General features: G+C 41.4%; 1 protein-coding gene across 1 annotated transcript in view; it reads left to right on the top strand.

The window, feature by feature from the left end:
• Positions 1-1,599: 1,599 nt before the first annotated feature.
• Positions 1,600-27,814, top strand: part of IL1RAP (interleukin 1 receptor accessory protein) — a 122,344-nt gene continuing 96,129 nt past the window's right edge. The window contains exon 1 of the mRNA XM_047732952.1: positions 1,600-1,753. The gene's annotated coding sequence lies outside the window, so the exon portion shown is untranslated. The remainder of the gene's footprint in view (positions 1,754-27,814) is intronic.

Here is a 27,814-nt window from a genome sequence, read left to right on the forward strand (position 1 = left end):
CTCATTGATAAATTACACATCATAATAGTACCCTTGAATGAGCTGATATATGCAATGTGCCTAGTACAATGTAAGCGTCCATATGATTGCTTGATAAGTGTATTATATAAGAACAAACGTCCATGCCCTGAATATATTCAACGAATGAATAATAAACCAAGGAACAATTTTATCTGTGCTTTGCACAGGTAATTTAAAAAATTATTTTCGATTATTTGCTTTTGGGTTCAGTAACCATATTGTGAGCATGTACTACGTGTCAGGTATCCAGAGACAAATAATCGTTTCTTCGGATTAATTTCCCTAAGTGATATCAGTAAATGCAAGAACATTTCCACAGCTTTGATTATCCTATTATTTTGCCTTGGGGATTTAAGCTCCTTGAAGGCAGGGGCACTGAGTTTCGCACTGCTGGCCATCGTTATAGAGACTGCCACCTGCTAGCTCCACCTGCTAGTTCATTCAGCCCCTTTTCTTTTTTCATATCCTTTCTCCTTTGCTTAATTGCTTCCTCTGGATCTCGATGTCTTGGATAATTTAATAATATTCAATTACTTAACTCTGAAGGTGAAAGGAAAAAATAGAGGAGGTGGTGGTGGGCAAGGCATGTGTGAAGAGACAAGTCTACATGGTAGACAGCCTTTGTGAGGAGGGGTCAAAAATGGGGACAGGTGACGACAGGGCACTGCCAGTCAGAAACAAATCACAAGGGACTACCAACAGAAGATTCTTGAACAAAGAACGATGAAAGTCATTACAAACCCTGTTAGGATGATTATGCAGACGACCATCTAGAATAGGAGAGAGCACTTGAGGTCTCTGGCAGAAATCTGGAGAAATGGGAATGAGCGAAAGGAAAGGAACATTTTTTTCAGATTATTTCCTTCTATAACGATTCATTTATTCATTCATTCATTCTTTCAATACACATGTACTGGGGGCCTATTTTGTGCCAGGCAGTGTGCTAGGCACTGGGTATCCACCCGTGGAAAATACAGATTCAGTCCTGCTGTCATGACCATTTGTTTGTCCCACGACTGTCACTTGTGGCGAAGCAAGAGCTCCGGAACACCAAAATTGAGTCTGTTTCTTCCTGTCGCACTCTGTGCTTGGCACATGGTGAGCGCGCTCACATCCTGTAGTCTGAACTGATTCATTGCTTTGGTGCAGCAGGACAGCTAAGTACACAGAGCCGGGGAGAAAAGGCAGGGTGGCATCATCTCGCCTGGAAGACCAGGACCCTGCAATGAACGCCTGTGTGCAAATCTGTGTACAGTGGGGGCGTATCTTCCCAGTGCGCCTGGCAGCGGGCCAATCACCGGGACCCACCCTCTCCTCTGCCGGCGCGCTCAAGCCAGCCCAGGCGGTGGCGGGGCGCAGACCGGGCCAGGCGCAGCCTCGCGTCGGTTCGCAGGCAGGCCCAGAGCGGCTCCTCCTCGCCGCGGGCGGGGCTGCCCTCGGTGCCGCCCCGCGACCGGGGCTCCGCGAAGCTCGGAGCGCCGGGGGCTGGCGAGCCAGGGCGGCGGGTGGGGCCCGGGCAGCGCAGTGGCGACCAATCGCGCCGCGCAGGGGGAGGAGCCCCAAAGGGGGAAAAAGAAAGTGCGGCGGAAAGTAAGAGGCTCATTGGGGGAAGACTGGCCGGATCAGGGTCCCTGGGCTCGGCTTTGGCCAGACTCACCGAAAGAAGCAGTGTCGGGCGACCCTGCCGCCGGTCCCCACTGGTTCTCTGCGCCCGCTCTGCTTCCCAAGAAAGGTGAGTCTCTCGCTGTCGTGAGGGCTCGGAGGAATCACCTACCCACAGAATCTCAGGGTGGAAGGACTCCTGAAAATCGTCTCGTTCAACCCTCTTATTTTCCAGAAGGACAAACTGAGGCACAGAGCGAGGCAGCAGCGGGGATAGATCACACAGCTAGTTAGTGCTGTGGTCGGGACTCGAACCCAACTGTCCAGAGCCCCATTTTTGCTTTGTGCAGATTGAGGTACCGCAGTTTGGGGACGGCTGCGCGTTGCTGCACCCCAGTTCCAGCCTCTGAGGGATCTACCCTGGCGTACCCCTGCCTGGGTATCTCCAGAGCGCTGCTGTGAGCGGTGAGGATAGAAGAGGGCGGTGTGTCCCAGCCTGTCTCATGCCAGGAGCTGTGACAGCCTGGGGAAAGGCTGCTTGCAGCCTCGCTCCGTCCTCCCCTGACCTGCTTTCTCAGAAAGATACCCCTGCCGAGGGTGTCTGGCTGGCTCCTGGGGAGGCGGTGGCGAGGGGAGGGACGTCGGGGCGCGGATGACTGGGGTTGGTACTCACAGCTGTCTCCCAGCGCGGGGAGGAAGCTGGTGGTCCTGTAGGGGATAGGATGCCCCTCGGTTAGGAATAGCTAGCTTCATGGAGCCATGGCCCCCGTCACTTCTGAGTGCCCGGGAGGCAACAAGGAAACTGAGTTGAAGGGAAAAATCACAAGCAGAAAAGCAAACTTCTGCCGTTTTCTTTAAGAACCAGTACCCAGTCTGTCTTCCCTCCACCTCGGGCGGTGAAATCGAGATCCACCGCCGCTGGGAGGGCTTCTGCTGCTCCTTTCCACAGATCCCCGGTTAGCTGCCAGCTGAGGAGGAGTATTTAGACCTGGTTTTGATTCCAGCTCTGCCGACTATTAGCTGTGTGAACTTGGTGGGGCAAGTTATCTAATCTCGGTACTCAGATTTTGCCCCTGGCCGCAACAGGGAGATGATAAAGATCACAATGAGCCCTGAGGGTAGTTGGAAGGATGAAATGGGATGATTCAAATGGTACGTCTAGCGCAGTGCCTGGCCTGACAGCTGGTTAATTTGAGATCGATGGACACTATTGTAAATATTGTTACACACTAACCCTGGAGACAGTGGATTTTCAGAACGCTGATTTCATACTACCTTAAAGTGACTTTTTTTTTTTTTAATCTGGAATGCTGTGGCTTTTTCTTATTTGGAGTTTGAACAGCTTTTATAGAAAGTGTTTTCTGAGTGCTGTCTCCATGTGACTTTGATCATGGATGCTTGAGCTGGAAATATCAAATTAATGTTTCTCAGTGATGCCGAGCCCCCTCGTTTTTAGGCCAAGCCTCAGTCTGTGAGGTCTGAGGCACCTTTTATTTGCAAAGACGGTCTTGAATTTGATGAGAAGTAGGAAGACAAGAGAAGTTGGAAGTTCCTTCTGTGTTACAGACTGTGCTAATCCTTGTTTTCCTGCTGTCTTAGGTCAGACAAGCAACTTTATGTTTTCTTTAATAGAGGAAAACAGCAACACAATTCTCACGTATTTCTTTGGGATTATGCCGTGATGTTGCTAAATTCAGTCCCTCTGGACACAGACATACCTTATTTAAACATAAATACTACACATGCCTACTCTAGTCGTCCCTAATTATTGTTATTTTAAAATGAATAGCTCCCCTCATATATCCCCACGAGGCTCATGAAAATTGATTTTATTCTGATTGACTTTATACAGTTATTTACTAGTGTCTCCTGGCTATGCCGTTAAGTCCCAAATTGAGTGTTCAGCATTTATAGTTGGCTGCCTGCTTCCCAGTTCCTTCCATTTGCGTGGGGTATTGATGAGTGCATAGGAGGGGGTGTGATACATCTTGAGGGAAGAGAAGAACTTGGCCGTGCCCCTGTAGGTACCTCCTGCACCAAGCGTTTGCAGGAGATGGGATCTCTTGCTTCCATTAGCCTGTTCTGTGTGCATGCATTGTGATCAGTGGGCCAGGATACGTCTGATCGTGTGCCTGAGAACTAGGGGCCTGTGGGCAAAAGGAAAATGTTAAAAAATAAGGTCAGAACAAGGGGATGGAAGGGAGATTGGAAGGTAATTTTTTTGGTTCCGGCTCTTTAAAGAAAGGATACCCAGTTATATCTTTCCTCCTTATCCGGATTATTTGTTACAAAATTCATACATATAGATAGAGAGAACTTTAAAATTTCCAAAACATATTCCATATATATTATCTTTCTTGCTACTTGCAATAGCCCTGAGAGAAGGACATGGGAGGCATATTAATGGTGGAAGGAGCTTGGGTTTTGTGGTCAAATTCAAATTTCAGCCCTAATTCCTTTGCAGCTAGGTCATACTGAGCAGTTTTTTCACCATTTAGGGCTTTTGTTTTACTCAATTCTAAAATGGAAAGGAAAATGCTTACCCCGAGAATTCATGTGAGGATAAAATTAAGTGGAATAATGTAAAATCTATGTAGTGAGTAGTTGCTCATTAAGTGGTATCTCTTCTTAGCTGGTCTCAAAAGAGACTGAATGAGACTCAGAGAAAGGAGAGGCTGCTAAGAGTCACATGGTTATTATGTTTCGGCCTGGGAGTAGAGCTTACACCTTGTAACTTCTAGTTAAGGGTTTTTCCCTGTCACACCCCATCCCGTCACTGCTCCAAGTTCTTTAACAATTTACCTCAGTTAAGGTGACCTTATTGGGCTGGTGTAGGGGATCCTTTCTGTCCCAAGAGGAAATTTCCTTGCTGAGGGAACAGTCCATAAGCGTGCTCTGTAGAGGTTAGGGGGGGTCAGCTCCTAGGAGAGCAAATTCAAAAGCCCTGATATCTAAGGCAACGTTCCTACTCTCCTGCCTTTAAATAATGCACCTTCCATTCCTAAGAGGAAGGGGACTGTGAAGACATGAAGTTCAGAATTATATTACGTATTTCTTCCTGTTCTGAGTGTTTTCTTCTCTCTGTCATCCTTGTGCTAATTCATAGGGCAGTAAGAAGGTTGTGCAACAAATGTCATGAGTGACCATTGTGTTCGTCACTTCTCTCGCTAATGCAGGGGGTACAGGATGGAATGGAGAGCAGTAGGCAGAGGTAGCATTTGCAAAAAAGACCACTCGCTGCTTGTTGGCAGTGCTGATCACTGGTCTGGAGCCTCAGTCCTCCCTGTGGAAACTGATGGCTGCAGGCTTATGTAGGAAAGCGAACAGATCTGTTTCTGGCCCAGGCAATGGGGCCATTTATCCGTTGAGACTCCCCATAGGTCATCAGGTTTCTCTGCTTTGCAGCAAGCAGACAGGCTTGCAAATGCAGTTCTGGGAGAAACATTTTTGTTCCTTGCTTTTGGCATTTGGAAGCATATGTTTGCCAAAAGGTATCCAGTTAGCGTCATCTTACCTGGCACGGTTAGAAAAGCAGAATGTGGCTGGACAAAATCAGAGGAGGAGGCAGAAGAGAAAATAAATAAATAAATAAATAAATAAAGGTTATCTCCAGCATACGCACAGTTTCATTTGTTGCTCAACTTTGTCAGGGCTTCTGCTGGTGACACAGATGTAGGATCTGGTGAGTCACTGTCGCCTTGCCCGTGAAATATTAAAGAGAGCCACCTACTGTGCTCTTTGCAAATTTTGGGAATTGCTCTGTGGGTGAAATAAAAACCCCAAAGAATGGAAAAGTTACAGAACATTTGGCATCTGATCTTTTGTGGGATTAATTCAGTTTAGCTACTCATTGGCTCAGGTTTGTTTGTTTGCTTTTCTCTTTTAGAAATTGAGAATGTACCAAGGGGATTGTGGCACTGATGGGGAGACCTCCTGGTAGCCTGACTTGATTCTGCCCAGCTCTGGCACCTGGGGCAGTGTCGAGTTGTAGAATCTGACAGGGACCTGAGGCAAGTTAGGGTACTGTGGTGAGCCTCTGTCTCCTCAGCCAGGAAACAGGAACACTGACGCCTACCCAGAAGCTGGAGTCCCTATCCCAGCACCTTATTCACTGGAGGCATTCAATAAATGTGAATTCTGCCATGATTTCTTTCAATTTATTAGTCTGTTAAATTGTGAAAATCAAAATGTAATAGTTATTCGCTACTGAACTCCATTGTGGATTGTACTGTTTTATAAGTATCACCTCATTTAATCCTTGCAGTGACCCTGTGTATTTTTGGAGGCAACTGAGGCTCAGAGACATTAAGTAGGTTGAAAGGTCTGAGATTGTGTGGCCTCTGGACTAGAAGTGAGAGCCTGGGCTGGGACCGATGACACCCCATCCTGCCATTCTGAGTCTGGGATTACCTTGCCTGGAACTGAGAAGTCTCTAGCTCTGGGCTTCAAATGGGAGGTTCTTCTGCCCCAATACATTGTTATTTTTCATTAAGATTCCCTTCAACTCCAAAATTCTGTCTCCATATCTCATTGTAAAAGTCGAAGCTAGAAGAGGAAAGGGGAATAAAGAGAAAATACCCTTATGTTTTATGCCAAGAGATCTATTTTCTGGTCAAACAGAGGAGGGCAAAGGAAATCAGCATTCATTGGTGCGTGCACTTCTGTCATTTCACTTAAGCATAAAAATAACTCTCAGATATATATTATTATCTGCCTTTTACAGATGAAAGAACGAAGGCTCAGGGAGACTTACGGACTTGCTCAAGGTTAGTCAATTAGTAAGAACTAGAATTGGTGTGTTTCTGAGCACAAAGGCATTCGGGCTACCTTACCGTGTTTGCTAGACACCACACCATCAAATCGGAGGACTTGGAGAGTTAGATTCAGGAATGTCCCCTCCTTGTGTCCTCATACCATACCATCGCAGTAGCCATGTCCTTTCCTCCTTTACCTTCCTATGCCTGCTGCTAGAATCCTTGCCTCATTCTTCCCAGTCTGTGGGACCACATGAAATGCTTGTACTGTCTTCTTTCTATCTCTACTGTGATTTTCAAAACTTATTTGTTTGTTTTCACTCTGGGCCAGTAATTTGTCCCTGTTGTTTCTTGTCCAAGTCCCTGATTAGCGCCTAAGCAGCGGAAGAACATAGCACAGTGCCTTGTATGTAAAAAGTGCAGAGTGAAGGGAATGATGGCTTCATACTGTGTCGGGTGGGTCCAGTGTTGACATTCTCATTTTCTTACACTTCACTACATTACTAATTATCTTAAAGGCTGTCTATATAAACTTGGAAGGTAGCTTTCATTTCCTTTAATGTTGTGGTTACAAAACCAGAAAAATGCTAAGGAGTCACAGTCTCTAAGAAGGTTGGACATCCCTAGCTCAATGATGGACAAAAAGACATTTTTATCCTAAGAAAAAAGGGCGTTTTGCAGCAAACATAGGGAAGGAAGGATTTGCTTGCATGTGTTGACAGCAAGGCCAGTGTCAAGTGTTATAAATTAATTACCTGAAAGAAAGTAGGAAGTTTCCAGGGAGGTGAGCAGCTGCAATGAACTTTGACCTTAAGATTTCTAAAAACAGTGAAGAATGAGCATCCATCTAGCTATTATTTGATATAATTGGAATAAAGACAGGTGACCTTTTATATCTAGTTTCCATCCAGGAGAAGGCTGTGGTTTCTACCTGTCTGGCACATAAGTCCTTATGATTACACTGGCTTCCTTGTTTCCCAATCAATGCTAAAGGCAACAGAAAAGAGAACCAGTCATTTTACAAACTCTGATATCTGAAAGTGTTCTTTTCATAGATAACACAGGTCCTTAAGCCAGTTATGGTTAGATGCTATGGTAACTTTGCTCAAGTTATTTGGTCTGTCTCTGCTTTCTTTTCTCTTCTTTTCTTTTTTTAAAGAATTTTTTTATTTGAGAGAGAGCGTGCGCGCACGCGCGCGTGCAAGAGAGAACATCATAGTGGGGAGAGAGAGAAGCAGGATCCCTACTGAGCAGGGGGTCAGACACATGGGGCTTGATCCCAGGACCCTGGGATCATGAGCTCAGCCAAACGCAGGTGCTTAACAGACTGAGCCACCCAGGTGCCCTCTGTTTTACTTTCATCATCTATAAAAGGGGATAATGAAACCCATTTCATCAGGCTTTGATAGGTGTCAGTCATATGCCATAACATTTGTTAAGGGCCTGATGCATTGGAATTTTAACCTTTATTATGATTAACAGCTGCCGTGATACTCAGTTGCATGCCCAAATTGATATGGGAACAGAAAGTGTAAGACTTAGGTTCAAATAATAATAGTTTTAGTTATCTAGAACTTTAACTACCCAAAATGACTTTTATTACATACACAGGCACACACATTTTTTTTTTTTTTACAATAATCTGAGGTAATTATGGCATGCGTTGCCAACAACATGTATATCTTGAGTCCGAGAGGTTAAATATTGCTAAGGCCACACAGTTAGCACGTAGTGGATCTGGGGCTCGGACCCCAGCTTTCTAACTCCAAGTTATGTGTTTCCCCCCCACTTAATGATTCACTCCAACAGCCCCACTACTGGTTAATTGCTTTTCCTTCTCAGAGTCCTTTTTCTCATTTCTAAAATGAGAAATTTAGACAAGGTGTTTTCTAAGGTATGATATTCTATGAATCTGTGTCAGTGGAGTGATGACTTGGGAGATACCATGAAAAGCTAAGAGAAGAACTGCTGCGTTCTTTCCACAGAGGTACCCACACACCATGATGTGGCAGGTGCCCCAAGTCCCAGATACCCAGCAGCCTAACTGTCCTCAGTGAGACCCACAACTGAGCGCCACACTGAGAGTTAGATCCATAAAGACACCTTCCGTGTCCTTCAGGATGTGATTCTACCACATTCCCATGACCTGTTAACTATTTTCCTCCTCAGGATCCAGGTTGGGGGCTGGGAAGAGAAAATAGCTGGCTGGGTTATGCACACTGACATTTATTGTATGGAAAATGAAAAAAGAGAGGCTTTTCATATAAAGCAAGCTCTGTATCACCATTAATCACCATAATCTTCCCCAAAGAAATAAAGAGATAAAATATTTGGCTTTCATTTGAATTTTAGCATTATGAGTGCATATTTTCTGCTTTCTTCTTTTGAGCTAATTTAGTGCCCATGGAAGAAGCTTGGCTCTCATTGAATAAATATAGGAGTTCTTTCAACTTACAGAAATGATGGATGCTGGAAACTGGAAATACACACTAAATAGCACTTTTCTGGAAGATTAGACTTCGGTTTCCAATTAAAGAATGAAACAATGGCAGGGGTTGGGGACTGAATGGTTAGAGTTGGTGGTGGAAAGTTGGCTGGTTTAGAGTCATTGAATCCTAGATATTGCTTGCTTATCTTAACTAAGCCTGTGGAGACTTAGTTTCCTCATCTGGGAAATGGCAACTAGCATACTCTAGCTCTCTCCTAGATCGATACACATCTATATCTATATCTGTACCTGTATCTGTATATTGATATATATTACTGAGGTTAAAATCAGATGAAATGTTTTAAATCCCTAGCACTTAATACCAGGCACCCAAAGCGCCTTCCATAAGCATTCATTCTTCTCCTCACTCAGCACTGTTATATATCTCAAAGCCTCAGCCCTATGATGAAATTCTCACAAAACACAGATGGAGAGGAGGTGTGTATTGAGTAGATGTTTCCACTGGTCTAAGGAAATTTTCCCCAATTTGATGAACAATGGGGATGGTAAGGATAGGAAGTGAGAGTGATGTTTACCTTAAAATATCTGCAAAATTTTCATGTGGAGGAGGAATTAGACTGGTGAGAAATTGTGGTGCACGGACCATCTCCATCTGAATCATCTGGACAACTCATTAAGGAAGCAGGTAGTTAGGGCCTCGGCACTGAAGTCTCAGTATCACTGCATCAGAATTTTCTAGATCAAAAGGGAGTATATTGTAGGAGTCTGGAGTCTTGCTACATAGGTTCATATTCTGGCTCCATTTGTATAATTTTGGACAATTGACTTAATTTCTTCGTGTGAAATGAGATAAACACAAATGTAACTCATTGGATTGTTAGTGATGACTAAGTCAGTTAATACAAATGAAGTTCCCAGAACAGTGACTGGAACAAGAAACCACACATTATTTCGTTCAGTGTGTAAGGTGGTCTTTAAAATACCTCGTAAGGACATGTATGTTTTACATTGTTTCCTCTCTACCCCACTCTCTCAGATAACCACGAAGCTAACTCCTTCATCTCCTTGAAACTTTTGCTGCAATGTCTTCTCAGCAAAGCCTATTTGGTTGCTTTGTATAAACTTACCCCCCTTCCTGCTTCCCATCTCCACCCATGCCGGTACTCATCTCACTAACCCACTCTGCTTTTCCGTTTTCCATAGTGGTTGTCACCTTTACCAGCTTCCACATATTTAGTCTGTCCATTGTTTATTGTCTAGTTCACCCCCCCACTAGAACTTAACACTCACAAGGCCAGAGACCCCACTCCTTGCTTTATCCCATGAAGAGGGCCTCGCTCATAGCAGCTGCTTAGTCATGAGGAAATGATGAGTAAATACATGCATAGACAGGTGTTTATATATATATAATTTATATATAATTATATATATAATTATTTGTCCTCAAGGGGTAGAAAGAAAGAGTTGGAACTGGACAAGAAAATAAATTACATATGTAATACTGAAATTTAAAAAATCTTGTTTCATACACATACAAACTTATATACACTAATACACATGTGTATGCATATTGCTTTGAGAAGGTGGCATTTAAATTAAGGGAAAAGCCTGTAAAGGAGCCAAGCTGGTCTGATATCGTGGTTGAGGTGGCAGCAGCCAGGTGAAAGGGGGAGAAGGACTGGGAATAAAGTCCCAAGATAAGCTGGGAGGTCACCGAAAGGATTGAAGGAGGATGGTGACCAGGTATACTGTATTTGGAGCCAGAGAGTGAAGGAAAATGGAAGAATTTATGTATGAGATGAGTTAAACTGCTTTGATCTCATATAAGGTCCTATGAACAGAGGAGAAAGAAAGTTGAGTTTCATTGATGTGTCATTCATAGACTTCCCCATTAGAATGTCTCAAAACAAACAAACACACACACACACAGGCACACACACAAACAGGTAAAAGAGGCAAAACCAGATTCCTTTGCTTTTTCTCAAATGATATCATTCTTAGTTCCACATGTACCAAGTAATGGGTGAAAATGTATGCACTGTTGCTCAATTCAATTCAGCTGGAAATTTTACAGTTCTTGTGTAGGTGTTTTATGTAATCAGTCCCCCAAACCACTGGACCCAGAGCTATTTCCTTATAAGAGATATTTCCTTATATTTTCCTTATAAGATTCTTAGTAGCAGTTTCTGAAATCCGATGTATCAAGGAGTAAGCATATGAAAGGCAAATTTAATTCCACGTAAGATCAATTTCTTCTCTCTGGCTCTACAAATGTAAATGGTGCCTAACTCTTCAAGAAGTGGAACTCCTCTGTGAAGTCTTTACTGATATGCATATGTAGTCTCACATATGCCAGGCATCTTGCAAGTGCTTTACAAATATTAGCTTGTTGAAACCAAAGAATAACTGTCCTCTATTATTTCTCTTTGTAGAACAGAAGACCGAGGCTCGAAGTCACGGAGGTTAGTTAGCGGTAGAGCCAGTATTTGAACTTGGAGCAAGTGTAACCATTTGGTTACACAAATGTAACCATTCTGCCCTCTGATTATAGGTGACGCCGAATATTTTTTTTCATCTCTATTTGTCCCACTTCATGGTGATTCATATGAAGGAATAGTTCAATAAATGTCTTGAATCAGTGAGTGCATACGTGACCTATTCTTTCATGTTATGTCATTTCATTAGCATATAGTGGTAAAACGTGGCTTTTAGACTGAGACGGTCAGTATAGGGTCATGCTACTCACTATCTCTGGGATATGGCAAATTCCCTTAACATCTTTAAACTTGGGTCCTCATCGGCATTGTTGGTACAAGAATAAAAGCATCGTTAGGATTAAGTATGTTCATGAAGTGCTTAGCACAGTGCCTGGAACATAATTAGTGCTCAGTCCATTTGAGCTATTTTTATTATTTTTTGAACTAAAATAACCTCCCCAAACATGCATACACTTACATACTCAGGCAGTTTTTCAGTTGTGCTTATTTTATTAACTTCCTTTAAAAAATCAGAGCCAAAGACCCAATCATATAATCAGTGGTACTAATTTTGTTCCAGGAAATTACAGTCCCTTAACCTCAGCAGAAAACTCCTGCAGGTAGAAGGGCCAGTCCTAGGGAATGATGTGGGAGCAACAATGCTGCAGGACTGTCCTGTCCATCTCTGACATCTGACATACCTGCAGACAAGTATTTCTCACCCTGCCACCCTCCTCCTCAGGCAGACCTGGCTTGTGGGAAAGTTATTTTGTACTCCAGTGATGGTTCGAGAACATTCTGGGTGACAAAAGGGAAAGCAGAAGAAGACTCATATTTTACCCTAGATAACACTTAATGAGACTCATTTATAGAATGTATTGGAAGTTTCGGACCTTTTGCTAATTCGTAAACACTCACATTGAGTCCGTGCTTCTTGTGTGCCAAGAGCTGTGCTGAATGCTTTGTTTTTATTGTCTCACTCAATCCTATTACAACCTTATTTAAAGTTTAAATTTTAATTTTAAACTAGGGGGGTTAATGAGAGTGTTAAGAGTTGCCTCCATAGGTGTATCGGGGAGGCTGTGATGATAAAATTGAGTATTTCTTGCCCGTGTTTTGCCACAGCTTTGCTCCAAAACAGACTGTGCAGGGTTGCAGCACCATCGGACTCTCTGGGGACCTTCCCTGCAGTGAAGAGATGTTTGGCAGAGAAATGAGGCAAAGGTTGTATGGGGAAGGCAAGAAGCTTCATTCTAGTTGACAGTTTATTTTGCCCTGGAAGAAACTAGTAACAATGAACTCAGTCCTCTTCTGCTGGTTGCATTTGCTTGCTTCTTTGTAAGAAGCCAATATGGTGCTGACATACAATGACCTTCTTTGTTTTTTTGTTGTGACATACTGAAAAGGTGTAACTTTTATTGTCCCACCTCTCCCAAGTTTGATGATTTCCTTAGAGGAAAGGTCCACACACACAACGCACATATACATGCTCACAAACATGAGGACAGTGCCCCAGTCATAGGTGACACTCTATATATTTGCTGAATGAATGCATGAGAAAAACAAAATAAAACAAAACAAAATAACACACACGCACACACACACACACACACACACACACACACACACTCCCCACCCACCCCGAGAATGGTAGGGACTATGGATTTTTTTTTTTTAATGGTAAGATTCAGTATAACTTTTTTCCACAATTTTTGTTTTAAAAATAATTTCAGAAGAAGATTATTCTAAGATATGTGGTGTTACTTAATCTTGGTGATTCAGGACAGCTTATTGGAATGGACTATAATTCCTTTAAAATTTATTGAGATGAGATCATTTACCCAGGTACTAAATGGCCCTAGACTGGTATACTTTTAAATTTGTGTAATCTGATTTTCATAAATTTTCTGGCCTCTCTCTCTTTCATTGTCTGCTATTTTTTTCTTGCTTTCAGCATGTCTTGCTGTAGCAGCTTTCTTTCCATTCCCCATATAATTAGCTGTTTCCACTTTACTCTAGACTAGGGAGTGGGCTCATGAGTTTTGTTAGAACTGTGTGTACGATAAAAATAAACAGTATTGGATTCAGATTAGACAGGCTCTTCTCTAAGGGAAGGGGATGGGAAGTGGCTACCAAAGAGTCTCCCCACGAGAGAGGTTATGCCATATATAGGAACTCCAGGTTTTAGTTACCTGTGGTATTAAAAAGGGACTGAGTAGCATTGATCATTCATTTACTCGTTTGGGCCATAAGCATTTGCTGAAAACCTTTTGTAGGCAAGACATGGGTGGGATACAGAAGTTAAAATATAGTCACACAAACACAACCCCTGAAGAATAAGAATTTATAGATCATTTTGAAAGATGAGATATTCACAGGCAATCAACTTATATAATATTTAGAAGAGTGTAGGAGTAGATAACATAACTTTAATAGATTATGGAAAAACATGTTTAGTTTTAAAGAGACAGCTATGCCATTCAGGAAGGGGTTTCTGAGGACCTGGTGTCTGAAGAGAGTCTTGAATCGATGGGCAGGTTTTGGACATAGACTAGAGGGGAAGAGCAGTGTACAAGTTAGGGTCCAACCAAGGGAGCATGAATGAAATGGGTGGGTGATATGGAATATGGGATTTGTCATAGGGATTAGACCTACAACTGCGGGAGAAGCTGAAACATTAAAGCCCAAAAGAGGACAATGGGAGATGAGAAAAAGTCACTCACTCAGGACCCTGAGGAGGAGGTGGCCAAGAAGTCTGTGGAAGATCACTTCCACCTCTGGTAGGCAGGCCGTTGGGAAGAAAAAAAGCTGGATGTGAAGAGGAAGAGAAAACCTGGAACCTATGAGGACAAGCTGCAATCCTTAACTATCTCTCACTGTACCTAACCTAGATGATGTGGGTGGCCTGTGGAAGGAGCTAGTGGGCTTAGCCACAGAGCTCTGCACCTGCCAGGCCTTGGACTTAGAGAGGTTGGAGGGAAAGATTTGTCAGGAGCTGAAGGCATGGTGGGTGTGGCTGCTGCCCCCTCTGGGGTCAGCCACTAGAGCAGCAATTATGTATGTGAGAGGCAGTAAGTAGGACCCAGGGGCCTAAAAATGCTCTTGCAAAACAATGGATACTGCTGCACTTTTCCTATCCAGATCTCATGTACAGTTCCCTGTGGCTACCCCTAAGAATCATACAGAGAATGGGATTCTGGAAAACATGATTCCAATTGAACTAAAGTGACACAGTTAAAAACCACGAGTGATACTCCAGATAAAGGGAAAAGGATGAAAACATGACATGAAGGAAGGAAGCTGGTGCCTTGCTTGGGGAGAGCCCAGTTTTACTGGGAGATGGTATTCGAGCTCCGGAGTCATTGAAGATCATACTTAAAAAAGTTGACCCAAGGCCATATTGCTGAGGTCCTTAAATATTCTCTTGAGGAAGTTGCACCTAAACCTGTAAGGCAAGGAGAAACACTGAATATTTGGAGCACGGGAGGGGCATTATCAGATCTGTCTAAAACACAGATCTGATATTGTGTCATAGCATTGGAGTTTAGGAAAGGAATGGGGGGACAACTGAACATTCTATTATTATAACCCAGGCAAGGAAACTTGCATTCTTCTATTTTCACTTGGGAAAGTGACTCAGAATCATAAGTGATTGTTCAGAACAATACTAAAAATATTAGTGTACAATTGCAAGTTAAGGTGATTTGACGTATGGCTAGTATGTTGACTCTAATTTCTTCATGGCATACCTTGATAATGACTCTTTAAAATTCCCTGATGATTCTGCCTCCAGTATGTGAAAGGCTAGCAAAAGTGTATATGTAGCTGGAACATTGACCAACATGAAACTGGCTTACACAACCATGTCAATTCCATTCTGAGAGGAAGATCCTATAAAAATAAACATCACTTACTTAATTTAGTAAATAATGCTTTTTGGCTTTACTGAGTAAAGAGTAAGAGTATTCCTTCTGTTTGTCCAAGTGCTTAACAATTTGCAAATGACTTACATGTCCCTTATCTCATTTGATTTGACAACGACTCTGTGAGGTCGGTTCGATCTGAATTGGCCTAAGTGGCAAAACTGAAGCTCAGAGCCGTGGTAACCATCAAGAGCCCACTTATCCCTTGATTCAAGAGCACTCACTGCACTTGTGTAGATTCAATGGATACCTTGCTATGGCTCATCCCTCCATTTCGCACTAGGCACCACTGCCTGATAATCTTGGGGCACATTCCTGGTTCTTCCATGTTCCTGCTCTAAATCTGCCCATAGTTTTGGGACTTCATTACCTCTAAGGTCTTTTAATACCCAGAGTGCAGGCCCTTCGTAACCCTACTGTGACAGTTCCAGCTGTCTCATCCCTGACCCCCTTATAGGATTTTTGCTTCTTCACACCAAAGCACAGAACACCAAACGCAGGGTAAAGAAGAAGGACTGCTTTACCAAAGCATACCTGAACAGGTATCTTAACACCCCCAGGAGATCCACACATCTTTGAATTAGGTCATTCTCTAAGTCTTTCCTATCAGCGTTTCCAAGCACATACTCCCATATGTTTATAAAACCTATCTCCTGGCTTCCTACCTGTTGAAACATAGCAGAACTTACTCATTCATCTTGACTTATTTAAAACACACACCCCTACTGCTCTATCTGCTGAGATGGCAATGGCCAACAGCGAGTGAATACAAAACCTAAAACCTCTATTCAGTGCATCCCGAAGAGTTTTGTCCTCTTAGAGGGATCCTTAAGGCATACCAAATTGGGGAGACAACCTCAGGTTTGTGCTTTTGGGTGTGTAGGATTTTTGTAGTTACTGATACAGAGACATGGTTCAGGGGAGGAGGAGGCATCCAGAAATCAAGCTTTATTAGCTGTCTTTACACAGACTACTCTTTTTTTTTTTTTTTTAAGATTTTAGATATTTATTTGACACAGAAAGAGAGATGATAAGTAGGCAGAGAGGCAGGCAGAGAGAGAGAGGGAGAAACAGGCTCCCTGCTGAGCAGAGAGCCCAACACAGGGCTCGATCCCAGGACCCTGAGATCATGACCTGAGCTGAAGGCAGAGGCTTAACCCTCTGAGCCACCCAGGTGCCCCTACACAGACTACTCTTAATGGTCCTCCGAGAATGCTAGAAAGTTAGGGTCAAAGGTTAAGCTCCTGGCTCTGCCAATACAACAGAGAGGGATGTGTCTTATTCAGAGTTAGCTGAAATTCTGTAATTCATCTTCTAAGTTCTGGTACAGTGTACTTCCCACTGTAATGTGCTGCTTCTTTTGCTTTCATTCTCCCACGTGAGAACTGACCTCATTTCACCCTACCAGAAATAGGGGTTTTCTGCTTCCTGCATTGCTATGCTATGTAGGGAAAAGTTCCAGAGAATTGAAGGCTAGACTTCTGGTGATAATAATAAGAAATAATAGCTGTGAAATCAGAGTGTTTACTGCGTGCCAGGTGCTTTATAATATGATCTCACGTAATCGTTATACCTGATTCCATGAGATGCTTGACCCGACCCAATAAGGCAACGGAGAGTCTGTGTGGTTAAGAAGCTTACATAGCTCCAGAGGATTTGAGTTTGGTGTATGTGAGCTGAAGCCCGTGCTGAAACTTTATGCTTTCCTTCACTGTGCTGAGGCATGCCTTCTGTCCTGTGGCCCCATCCAGTTTGCCTACGGGTTCGTGGGCATCTGTGACAGATGTTCGTTTACTTGTACACTGATCAGTCTGACAATTCCCTAGAAATCCTGCTTGAGCTAACCCACTGATCATTTTGCTTCCTCAGCTCCTTTTTCAATTTCCTTTTAAGCCTAAATAGCATAGGAAGTGCCTTAATCAATTGACACCAGCTCTTCCTATTTTAATGATCTTTTCATTTTGTCAGTATCCTTTTCTTACAATTGAGGTTTAGAGCAAGGAAAGGAATAAGTGCTTTGCAAAAGCCTTAGTCTCCCATTTTGGAAAGTGAGGTCAATGGAGGTATGACAATGCTGCTTTCAAATGCCAGAACCCCTGAGCTAAATGCCCCCCGCTGGTGTCTGTGGAAGAGAGAAGAAGACCTCTGATATGGCACCAGAGACCTCAACCAGGACAAGTAGGTACAAATTCCAGAGGATCTGAATCCAGCTCAACCTAAGGAGACACTTATTACAGTTCAGGCCATATGAAAACTAACTCGGTAATGAGTTCATCATCATTAGAGATATTTAACGAGGGACTACACATCCACTTGGCAAGGATGTTACAGGGATATTTGAATTTTGGAAAATGTTTGAATCAAAATGATATTTGAGGGCCTTTCCGGCCTTGAGCTTCTGTGTTGAATTCACTTAGAAACTTCATATCGGGAATAAAGCTTTCCCCTTGTTATAATTAACACCAACTAGTGATGTCGCCTCCTCCCTCCCCCCCGTGCTTTCCTCTTCGAACAACTGCTCGATTTAAGAAGGGGCCTTAGGATGAGGAAGGATGTGGTTCTTTCCCGCTTGGCAGCACTCCGTGTCAGAATGGAGGACTTGTGTCTGGGCCTGGCACCGATCCGTCGGGGCCTCTCACCAGCCCAGTGGTGTCTGTGACTGGAGCACGTGGGAGGTGCACATCCGTGTAGGAAAACCTCCCACTGGCTGCCAGCTCGGGATTTTTAAATTTTTTTACATTACTAATGAATACAGTCTTGCCCAGGGCAGGCCTCTTGGAGGAATGGAGACACACCCTCAAACAAGCCCTAGTCAGCCCAGACAAGCATCCCCTGAGAAAGAGCCACTCTGAAGCTGGCAGCATATGAGAAAGTGTCTTTGAGAGCAGTTTCTACTTGCCGTTTCAAAGGAGAGCCGCTTGCAGGCCAGGATATCAGGAGGGCAAAGCTCCTTTTTCCCCTGATTTTCTTTCTGATTTCTTTTTTAATTGGCTTACCACTAATCTGAAAGCTGTGCCGTTCAGGAAATGATAATCCTTTGATTGAACATCAGAATTGAGACACGGCCTCGGTTCTCGAAGGAAGGAGTGGTACAATGAGAGAAAGTGTCCAGAAGTTGATTAACAGCTTTAAATTAAAAGAACAAAATGAGGCAAAACTTAACAGCAGGTCATACCAACCAGTGCCATGTGTATGAATAGACTGTGTTTTCCCATCAAATCCAGTGATCTTTCCCCACAGGATTTACAAAGACCTTACCAATCTCCAACCGATGTCAACTTTTTTTTTTTTTTTAAAGGGAAATGTTATAACTAAGTATGTTTTGCTCAAATCTTTCATGTGTGGATATCTCAAAGTATGAAGTGTTATTCCTTATAGGGAAGCTTCAGGAGCTCACAGCTGTCTTGTCCCCAGCAGATAAACATGTGAAAAACTTTATAGCTGCGAGGACTCCTTTAGGGATCTGGTCCAATACTGCCTGGAGGTAGTTTGGCCAAGATCCCCCATGTACACCATAAATCTTCACAGAGTCGTGGGAAGAGAACAGCGGCTTTAGCTTTGCCGACAGCTGACTCGCTGCTCCTGCGCTGTCTTCCTTTGACACAGAACCATTGCCTGTTTAGATGTGACTCTTCTATGGGATATAAATGGGGTGTTATTTTTAGGGGACCGTTATATTTCCTAGTAGTTTTTCAAAGTTGGGAGGCAGCGTGGCTTTATCAGAGGAAAGTATGAACTGGGAATCAGAAGCAATCCCACATTTTCACGAGCAGGCTCTGGACCTCGTGAAAGTCATGGATCCTTCCTGGGCTCCTATTTCCTAAATAGTGCCCAGATAAATAACATTATTTGACCTCCAAGGCCCTTTCTGGTTTTCTAGAGGTGGTCTTCATAAGAAGATAGAAAAACAGGGAGAGAATTTAAAAACAACAACAACAACAACAAGAACAACAAAACAACCAAGTGGAGTATAGGGCTTAGGAAAAGAAGTCCCCCCCTTTTAAACAGAGCTCAGAAAGCCTTTGTTGTAATAAGCCTTTGTAGCAAATATGTGAAACTTTGTCTCTATTGCATACACTGCATGGTACTTGGATTTCCCCTATTTGTCTCATTTCTATTTGCTAAGACCTGATTAGAAACATGAATCATAGCCCTGAGGAATCTTTGAGATCTTCAGATTCAGTTCACTCACTTTACCGGTAACAACCCCAAGGCCCTTGCCCAGAGTTACACAGAGCCTCGAATGGGGGTCTCCTGCCTCCAAAAGCAATTATCTTTTAAATACACGGCCTACTCAGTTTATTTAGCAATGATGAGTATTCAGACAAAGAGTCAGGCTAGATTCTCAAAGTTGAATGATCCTCAATAATACTTTACAGGCTAGTGAGGAGATACACACACACACACCACACACACACACACACACACACACACACACACACGACTTGTTTTTCCCATGCTAAATGTGTTGGACATAGTTCCCTTTTGTGCAGCCTTCTTCCTTGCCAATAAACACTGCCTTGCATTCTCTGGGGCTTAGAACTTTTACTTCTCCAAGGAAAACTGTGCCTTACCACTCACTCCCTGTTCTCCAGCAGGACCACTCACTTTCACATTTCTGATCACAGGATTGCTTGAAGGTAGAACCTCAGCTCTCTGAAAAGACTGCAGGAGAACTACTTTCTGGGTTGTAGAGCATTATGAAGAGCTAAGGCTGTAGTTCCTCATTGACAATTTTGTAATCGTGTGGAAGCCACAAACACAGTTGCAGAAGATTCAGCTCTCCTGGATCATAGCTCTGATTATTTCGAACAACCAGCCGACCTTGGATCAATCATGTTATCTTTGTGTTTTTGTTTTTCTGTCTGTCAAGTGAGAAAGTTGACTCAAGGCCTTCCCCAACCAAGTCTTCTATGATCAAGGATCTTGTTGTAACTGTTTTAACAGCATGTCTTTCTAAAGTGTATTCCGTACCACACAGCTGTCTAAACAGCGAGTATCCTGAGAAATTATACCTTTAATTAATAATTCAGGGCCATGATTTTGAACATCAGTTATTTTATACTGTGCATAATGATGTCCTCGGGGCCTGTTGAAATATGTAAGACTCTATCACTAAATGGTCCCAGACTGCATATCACTGTTTATTATTATTTTGTTTGTTTTTTTTAGTTTTCTTGAAATAGCTCAACTTTCTCACTGCCATCAACACGCCTGCTTATAAAAGCCTTTTGCCTTCCATCCAAATTCGCTTTTCTTCTGCACTTTGGGATAAGGACTCAGATAAGCAAGTAACTTGAATGAGGATCTGAGAGTACGAGAAGTGAAGTTGTTTTTTTTTGTTTGTTGGTTTGTTTTTTTAAGTTGGTACAGAACTCATTCTGGTGAATATTTAGAGCACTAGTTTGCCTAGTTGTTAGCTACTGGGTATTTGCTTGATAATTGACACTGGCTACTAACTGAGTTACCCATTGCTGAGGTATAAGCATATGCCTTTGATTCTGTGTATTTTGCTTTCGTCCTTTTTTAGTTGTTATGCTTCTTAGCCACTGGAAGCACTTTGGATTTTTACTGTGGTAAATGCTAGGGACCTATGGATTTTTTTTCTTTCTATTTATACTAAAATCACCACAAGCCTAAATGTGGTATGAAGAGAGCAAATTTCTGAAAATAGTCAAAATGGCATCAATAGGGAAATGGTTAAATACATGATGGGATATTTGGATAATGGAATTGTATCTAGCCATTAAGAGTAGTGAAATATAATTATATGAGCTGGTCTGGATACATGTGAATGAGATATTATTAAAGAAAGAAGCAACTTGTGGATCCATGATTTAATTTTTGTACAAAGAAAAATAAGGAAAATATACAAAAAATGTAAAAATCTAAAACTAGCAGTTATGTTTGATTATATTGGAAGTGGGATTAAGAAATGCTGACAAGAGGGACACCTGGGTGGCTCAATGGCTTAAGCCTCTGCCTTCAGCTCAGGTTATGATCTCAGGGTCCTGGGATTGAACCCCATGTCTGGCTCTCTGCTCAGCGGGGAGCCTGCTCCCTTTCTCCCCGTTTGCCTCTCTGCCTACTTGTGATCTCTCTCTCTCTGTGTCAAATAAATAAATAAAATCTAAAAAAAAAAAAAAAAAGGAAAGAAAGAAATGCTGACAAGAGCAGAAAGGGAGATGTAATGTTTTGACTTCCTACCTACTATAATTTTTATAAGGGGAATAGGGGGGAATAGGATTGATAATAGGATTATTGGTCATTTTCCTCTAACATTTTATTATGTACATTTAAAAGCATGCAACAGAGTTGAAAATCTGTTACAGTGAGCACCCATATAACTCTACCTTGATTCTACTATTTTTTTTTAAAGATTTTATTTATTTATTTGACAGACAGAGATCACAAGTAGGCAAAGAGGCAGGCAGAGAGAGAGGAGGAAGCAGGCTCCCTGCCCAGCAGAGAGCCTGATGCCGGGCTCGATCCCAGAACCCCAGGATCATGACCTGAGCCAAAGGCAGAGGCTTTAACCCACTGAGCCACCCAGGTGCCCCTGTATTATTAATGTTATTTAATACCTGCTTTATCACATCCCCATTCATTTATGTATCTATGGGTGATTCTTAATGTTTTTGTGTTTTTGACTACTTCCAGACTTATTTAAGGAGTCCACATGGAGTCTCTTGCCAAGTGAGACTTATATCCTGTCCCAAAGAGCCATAATGATCTTTATGGATTCTACTGATTTGGACAGACACAGAAACAAATACTGATAGAGGATTTATTAGAGACCTTTACCTTAGTACCTTAGATGCCTTTTCTTTTCATTTTATTTATTTTTTTATTAATAATGTTTGTAGAGGAGGCAATGAACTTGTCATCTAGGGGTTTGGCAGTTTACTTGAACTTCCCAGACATCCTCTGAGCTCCTCCGTCCTGTGCCACCATGCGTTGACTGTGCTGTGCCTTTCCATGTTGGCTGCTGTGTAAACCCTATATACTCCTTTAAAAAAAAAAAAAAAAGAGAAATTCAATTAATTAACATATAGTGTATTATTAGTTTCAGAGGTAGAGTTCAGTGATTTATCAGTCTTTTACAATACCCAGTATAAGCCTCATTTAACTTCCTTTTCTAGGATAATACATTTTGAAATGTTTTGGATATTATCAGATCTTGATGATATGAGATCTTGATTTATGAGAATAAATACAAATGCTTGATGATTCCACTGAGCCACTGTTTGAGTATAGGGTTGCCCATGGCAGCCAGTATAAAAGCTTGGGACAGACCATATTTGGTTTCAGTCCTGCATAGTCTTGTTTGAAGATAGGTTATTTGACTGTGGATGGGCTCTGTTTGGGTGAAAGGCAATTATAGTGAAGAACAATAATGACTTTGGGTACTTAGGTAAAATGTCCAAATGTAGACTATGAATAAGTTTAAACCAGACCTACATCCTAAGATGTTTTATTCTGCTTCATTTATTTTAACAGGAGGCCTTTGCTTTCCTCGTTGGTGATGGAATGTCCCCTCCTCTCCCCAAAAAAGAGTCAAATCCATATGATCCCCATCATTTCTTCCTTTCTGATCATTCCAGACCTGTTTCCCATAAGTTCTCGTCACCCCCTTTGTAGATTACACTCTAGTCATACTAGATATCTTGCTTTTCTCTAAATATCTTATGCATTTTTCTGCTTTCAGAACTTTGCTCAACATACTTTTTCTTTTTTTCAATTCTTTCTCCTCTTTCCTTGCCTCCTCTCCTCTACACTCTCGGCTCTCCTCTGTGTGGTCCTTCTGCTCCGCACCTACTTGCACAGACACACACATCTATAATATCTGGAGTTCTGCCTATTTACAAGCAGAATCTTCTCTGTAGAACCTATCTGAACCTATCACTTGGAAGGAATCACTTCTAACTTAGCATTTCCATAGCCCTTGGCTTGCATCTTACTACTTAGACTGTGGCTTCTCAGTCTGTGGTTTGTGGCGCAGCTGCAACAGCTTTGGGGGTGACTAGAAATGCAAAATCTTGAGTCTTGTCTTGAGTCTAGTGAATCAGAATCTCCCATTTTACCAAGATCCGCAGATCATCCTTATGCACATTACTATTCAAGAAGCTCCATCTTAGAATGGATATCTAACTTTGCCTTTCACTTGACTGCTTTTGTTTCAGTGGATTCTGATAGACTATGTCTTGTGATCAGAGCCTGTGTCTTCCTCACCTTTCATCTGCAGGGCAGGGTGGATGGCTTTGCGCATAGTAGAAGCCCTTCATTCAGTGTGTGTTGTTGAATGAAAGCCTCTGCTTTCAATGAGCTTGGATATGTGAGAGAAATCTATGAATAAAAGGCATTTTCATGATTCTTGTCAGCAAGATATCTTTCAGATGGTCTCAGTCGTGCCATTGCTGTGGTCAGGTTTTATAGACCCTGACACAAAAGGGCTTCCCCCATATCAAATCTGTTTTCTCCTTTCACTTCTTTGAAAAGTACCTCGATGATATGGAGTATTTGAGCTTTCAGAAGCTCATGGGAATTCACTATCTAAAGGATTATATTAAGGCACAGAAAAAACATTTTGTACTGATGTTTTATTAATAGGATTATAAAAATCTGTACAAATGGCATAGTTGTGTATTTGTTTTAAGAATTGGAAGCCTGATCACAAGGTCAGAGTAATGTCCAGAGTCAGATTTTGGTGCATCTGATCTCAGGAAAATAACATTGTTTTAGGTGATTATATTTGCTTTTTGAAAACTTGGAAAGGGAGAAGCTTCATAATTTCAAAAGGATTTCTTTTATCTCCTCTTAGAGATTCCCTTCAGATTCTTTCCCCCAGCATCTCCATCTTGTCTACTGTCCCTGGCATTATTGTTTTTCTAATTGTCTGGCACATCTGTCTTCTAGTTTCTACATCTTTGTTTTATAGTTTTCTTATTCATTCCACTCATTTTTCCCATAACCAAACTTCTGGTGATGTTCCTCACCATTCCTAAAACTGCCGAGTTTAATTAGTATAATTACCATAAATATAAATAAAAGTAAATATAGTAAATGGATATATAACATAAAACAGATAATTAAATAAAATAAAATTAAAAATAAAAATATCAGCAAACATGATAAATCAAGTAAAATAAATATAATCATAAATAATATAATTATAAGTAAAATAAAAATAGAGTAAATAAATAAGCAAACAGTTGATTATTTGACCTATATAAGAACAAGCCCTGCTATTTTTTCCCTGTTATTAAAAACAAATCTTGAATATGTAATGCTTGTTTTATCCATTTTGAGGGGATTATTAAGATTATGAAAATTGTTTGAATACTTCTTTCTAGTTATATTCATTAATTTATTTAGAAGATGTTTTCTAGTCCTGTGCTCTCCATGTGACATTGTCATAGATGTAAAGGAGAATTACAGAAAAAACACAATTTGTTTTGCATTCAAGCCTTTAAGGTGCTCACAATGAAATAGAAGAGATTGAGACATCTATAGGAATAGCTATAGTACAGTAGAAAGGGATAAATACTCACAACCATGTAACAAAGTTGCACAGAGTTTTTGTTTTCAGAAATCCAGGATGTGCAGACATGGAAGGAAGTTCATTAGAAACTGAAGGATGGAGTTTCTGTGAACTCTGATTACTGTATTCATATCCGTATTTTTTCTCTTTCTCTCTCCCTCCGCTTCTCTTTCCGTCTCAAGTTCTCTTTGCCTTTCTTCCCTTTTGCCATTCCATTTTTTGTCTTTGCTGAAGGCTTAGAATTCTCCTTTTGGAAGTAATTTCACAAAACTTTTTTCAAGAGTCTGTCTGTAGGGAAATTTCTTCCTGTTCTGCATGTACCACTCACCATTCATTGGCTTTCACGACTATCAATACTCATTATTTTAAAATTTATTATTCCTTTTCTTCCTCAAGCTCATTGGCCTCTTTCTTTTGGTTTTTCTGCCAGTTTGTAATAATGAGAGTTAGGCTTTTCTCTCATGTGTGTCTGTGTTTTAGTTTTTTCCCCCACTAAAATTGATTTTCGTGAAAATTACAGTTTTTATAGAATAGGTGTTGTAGTTTTATATATAGCTGGGGAAATATAATTAAGAATGAAATTTCTCAGCCCAGAAATCCTTTCACAAACATAAGAGAGAATGAGAATACTCTTATTACTAAGTAAGCATTAAACCAGAATATGAATCATATCACCGGCAACCCACTGAGATGGCAAACACAGAAAGAAATCTTGGCTTTTCCTATGGCCAAGCAGCTCTTGGCATACACATTTTCTAGATAAACCACAACTTGTATTCAGCAAATGACATCCTTTACTTGGTAATTGTTAGTTAATTGGCTTTATCCAAATGAAAAACTTCTCATGTCTTTAATTTTTTTAAATCTTATTTTATTGTGGTAGGAATACTTAAGATCTGCACTCTTAACCAGTTTGTGTTGTGTACGACACATTATTGCTGACTATACGTACAATGTTGTCCATCAGATCTCTAGAATTCATCTTTCTTGGGGGCACCAGGGTGGCTCAGTTGTTAAGCATCTGCCTTTGGCTGGGGGTGTGATCCCAGTGTCCTGGGATCAGCCCTGCATGAGGCTCCCTGCTCGCGGGATGCCTGCTTCTCCCTCTCCTACTCCCCCTGCTTGTGCTCCCTCTCTCGCTATCTCTCTGTCCAATAAATAAATAAAATCTTAAAAAAAAATAAAAAAGAGTTGGATGCTCTAGAATTCTTCTTTCTTAGCTGAAACCTTATGCCCATTCATTAGTAGCTCACATTTACCTCTCCCTCCAGCCCCTGGCAACCACCATTCCACTCTGATTCTACGAAGTTGCATATTCTTCTTATACATAGAATCAGGTAGCATTTGTCTTCTTGTAATTGGTTATTTCAGTTAGCGTGATGTCCTCAAAGCTCATCCACCTTGTCCCTTATTTCCTTCTTTTCTGTGACCCTAGAATTTCCTCCTTTTTAAGGCTGAGTGGAGGGTATTATTTTGTATTTATATATCACATTTTCTTTATCCATTCATTTGTGGTTGGGCATTTAGGTTTTCTCCATGTCTTGACTATTGTGAATAGTGCTGCAATGAGTATGGGAGTGAAGATACCTGTTTGAGATCCTTATTTCAGTTGGTTTTGGATAAATACCCAGGAGTGAGATTGCTGGATCAGAGGGGAAGTAGTTTTGCAATTTAGAGCAAGGTGCCCCACCAAAATTAAGTATCTGTTCTCCAACAGAAACCAGAGGCATCGCCTCTATCTTAGATGTTTACCTTTCCAAGAGATGGCCCCCAGGTCTTTGAGAAAGACATTTTTGTGTCACAAGATGACAAGAGACCTGCCTAGTCTTCAAAAGGATTTATGTACATAAAGGGACGGGAAAGTACCTAATAATTGCTAGTTTTCCAAAGTAAATGCTCTGACAAAAAGCAGGGATGGTGTGGGTGGGTATGGGAATCTCTTCCCTTATTTTCAAGGAGAATTAAGCCTTTTTATTTGCACACAAAAATTGTATTTGTTTTTATATTTTAGTATGTTTAACTAATGCAGTTCAGAATTAAAGTCATTTTTTTTTCTGAGTTTTTGATCAACCAGAGATTCAACCGAAGTTTGCCTTTGGCTTTGTATAACAAATTCTATACCTTCATGATGAATCTGATTTGAAAACTCATGAACTTTTTTTTTAATTTTTATTTTTTGTGGTCAAGTATATGTACAATTTACCATTTTAACCATTTTTAAGTGCACATTTCTGTGGTGGTAAGTACATTCACTGTTACCACCATCCATCTCCAGAACTTTCTCATCATTCCAAATTTCAACAGAAACAGTACCCTTTAAACACTAACTTCCTATACCCTCCGCCTCTAGCCCCTGGCAACCACCATCATGAGCATTTTAACTTACCTATTAAAAACTGTCCGTGAAATTTCAATATCCTGCTTATTGAGGTAAGTAAGGTTCTGTTTGCCCAGGATTTGAAACACAAAGGTGTTTTCTTGGGAAACTGACTGGGAAAAAGGATTCTAAAACCTTTGAATGTGGTGCCCCCATTTACACAATTGATGTTGCACTAATTACAAATAATCAAAGTCTGTGCAGTTCCCAGAAATGCCTCATTTGTGCCACTCCATTACTTGCAAAGTAATAAAAAACGCTTTTTGAGTGAAATATTTTTTGCTTCTAATTCAGGGATTTTACCAACGTAGCCTGGCATTTTCCATGACCTTTGCTCCAGGGAATCTTTATTGTTTTTAATTGATCTTTTGGGTTGTTCTGTGAAACCCAGCAAGCTACACATTGAACACTTCCTTCATATATGTAGCTCATAGGCTGCCATGGGTGTTGGAGAGAATGATGTAGGAGAATTGGTCAGCAATCTGCGGCAATCAGAGCCTTATTTAAAACCAACTCTGCTATTTGATTGCTGTGATAGCTTGAGTGGGACACTTCACCTTTTTGCACCTAATCTCTTCATCTGTAAAACAGGAAAATTATAATTCTCTCTGAATAAGCGCCATGAATATCAAATAAAATAAGACCTGAAAAGTAGTGCCATGCATGTGGT

Source organism: Lutra lutra, chromosome 1 (genome assembly GCF_902655055.1).
Source record: "Lutra lutra chromosome 1, mLutLut1.2, whole genome shotgun sequence".
In the NCBI taxonomy this organism is placed as follows: Eukaryota; Metazoa; Chordata; class Mammalia; order Carnivora; family Mustelidae; genus Lutra; species Lutra lutra.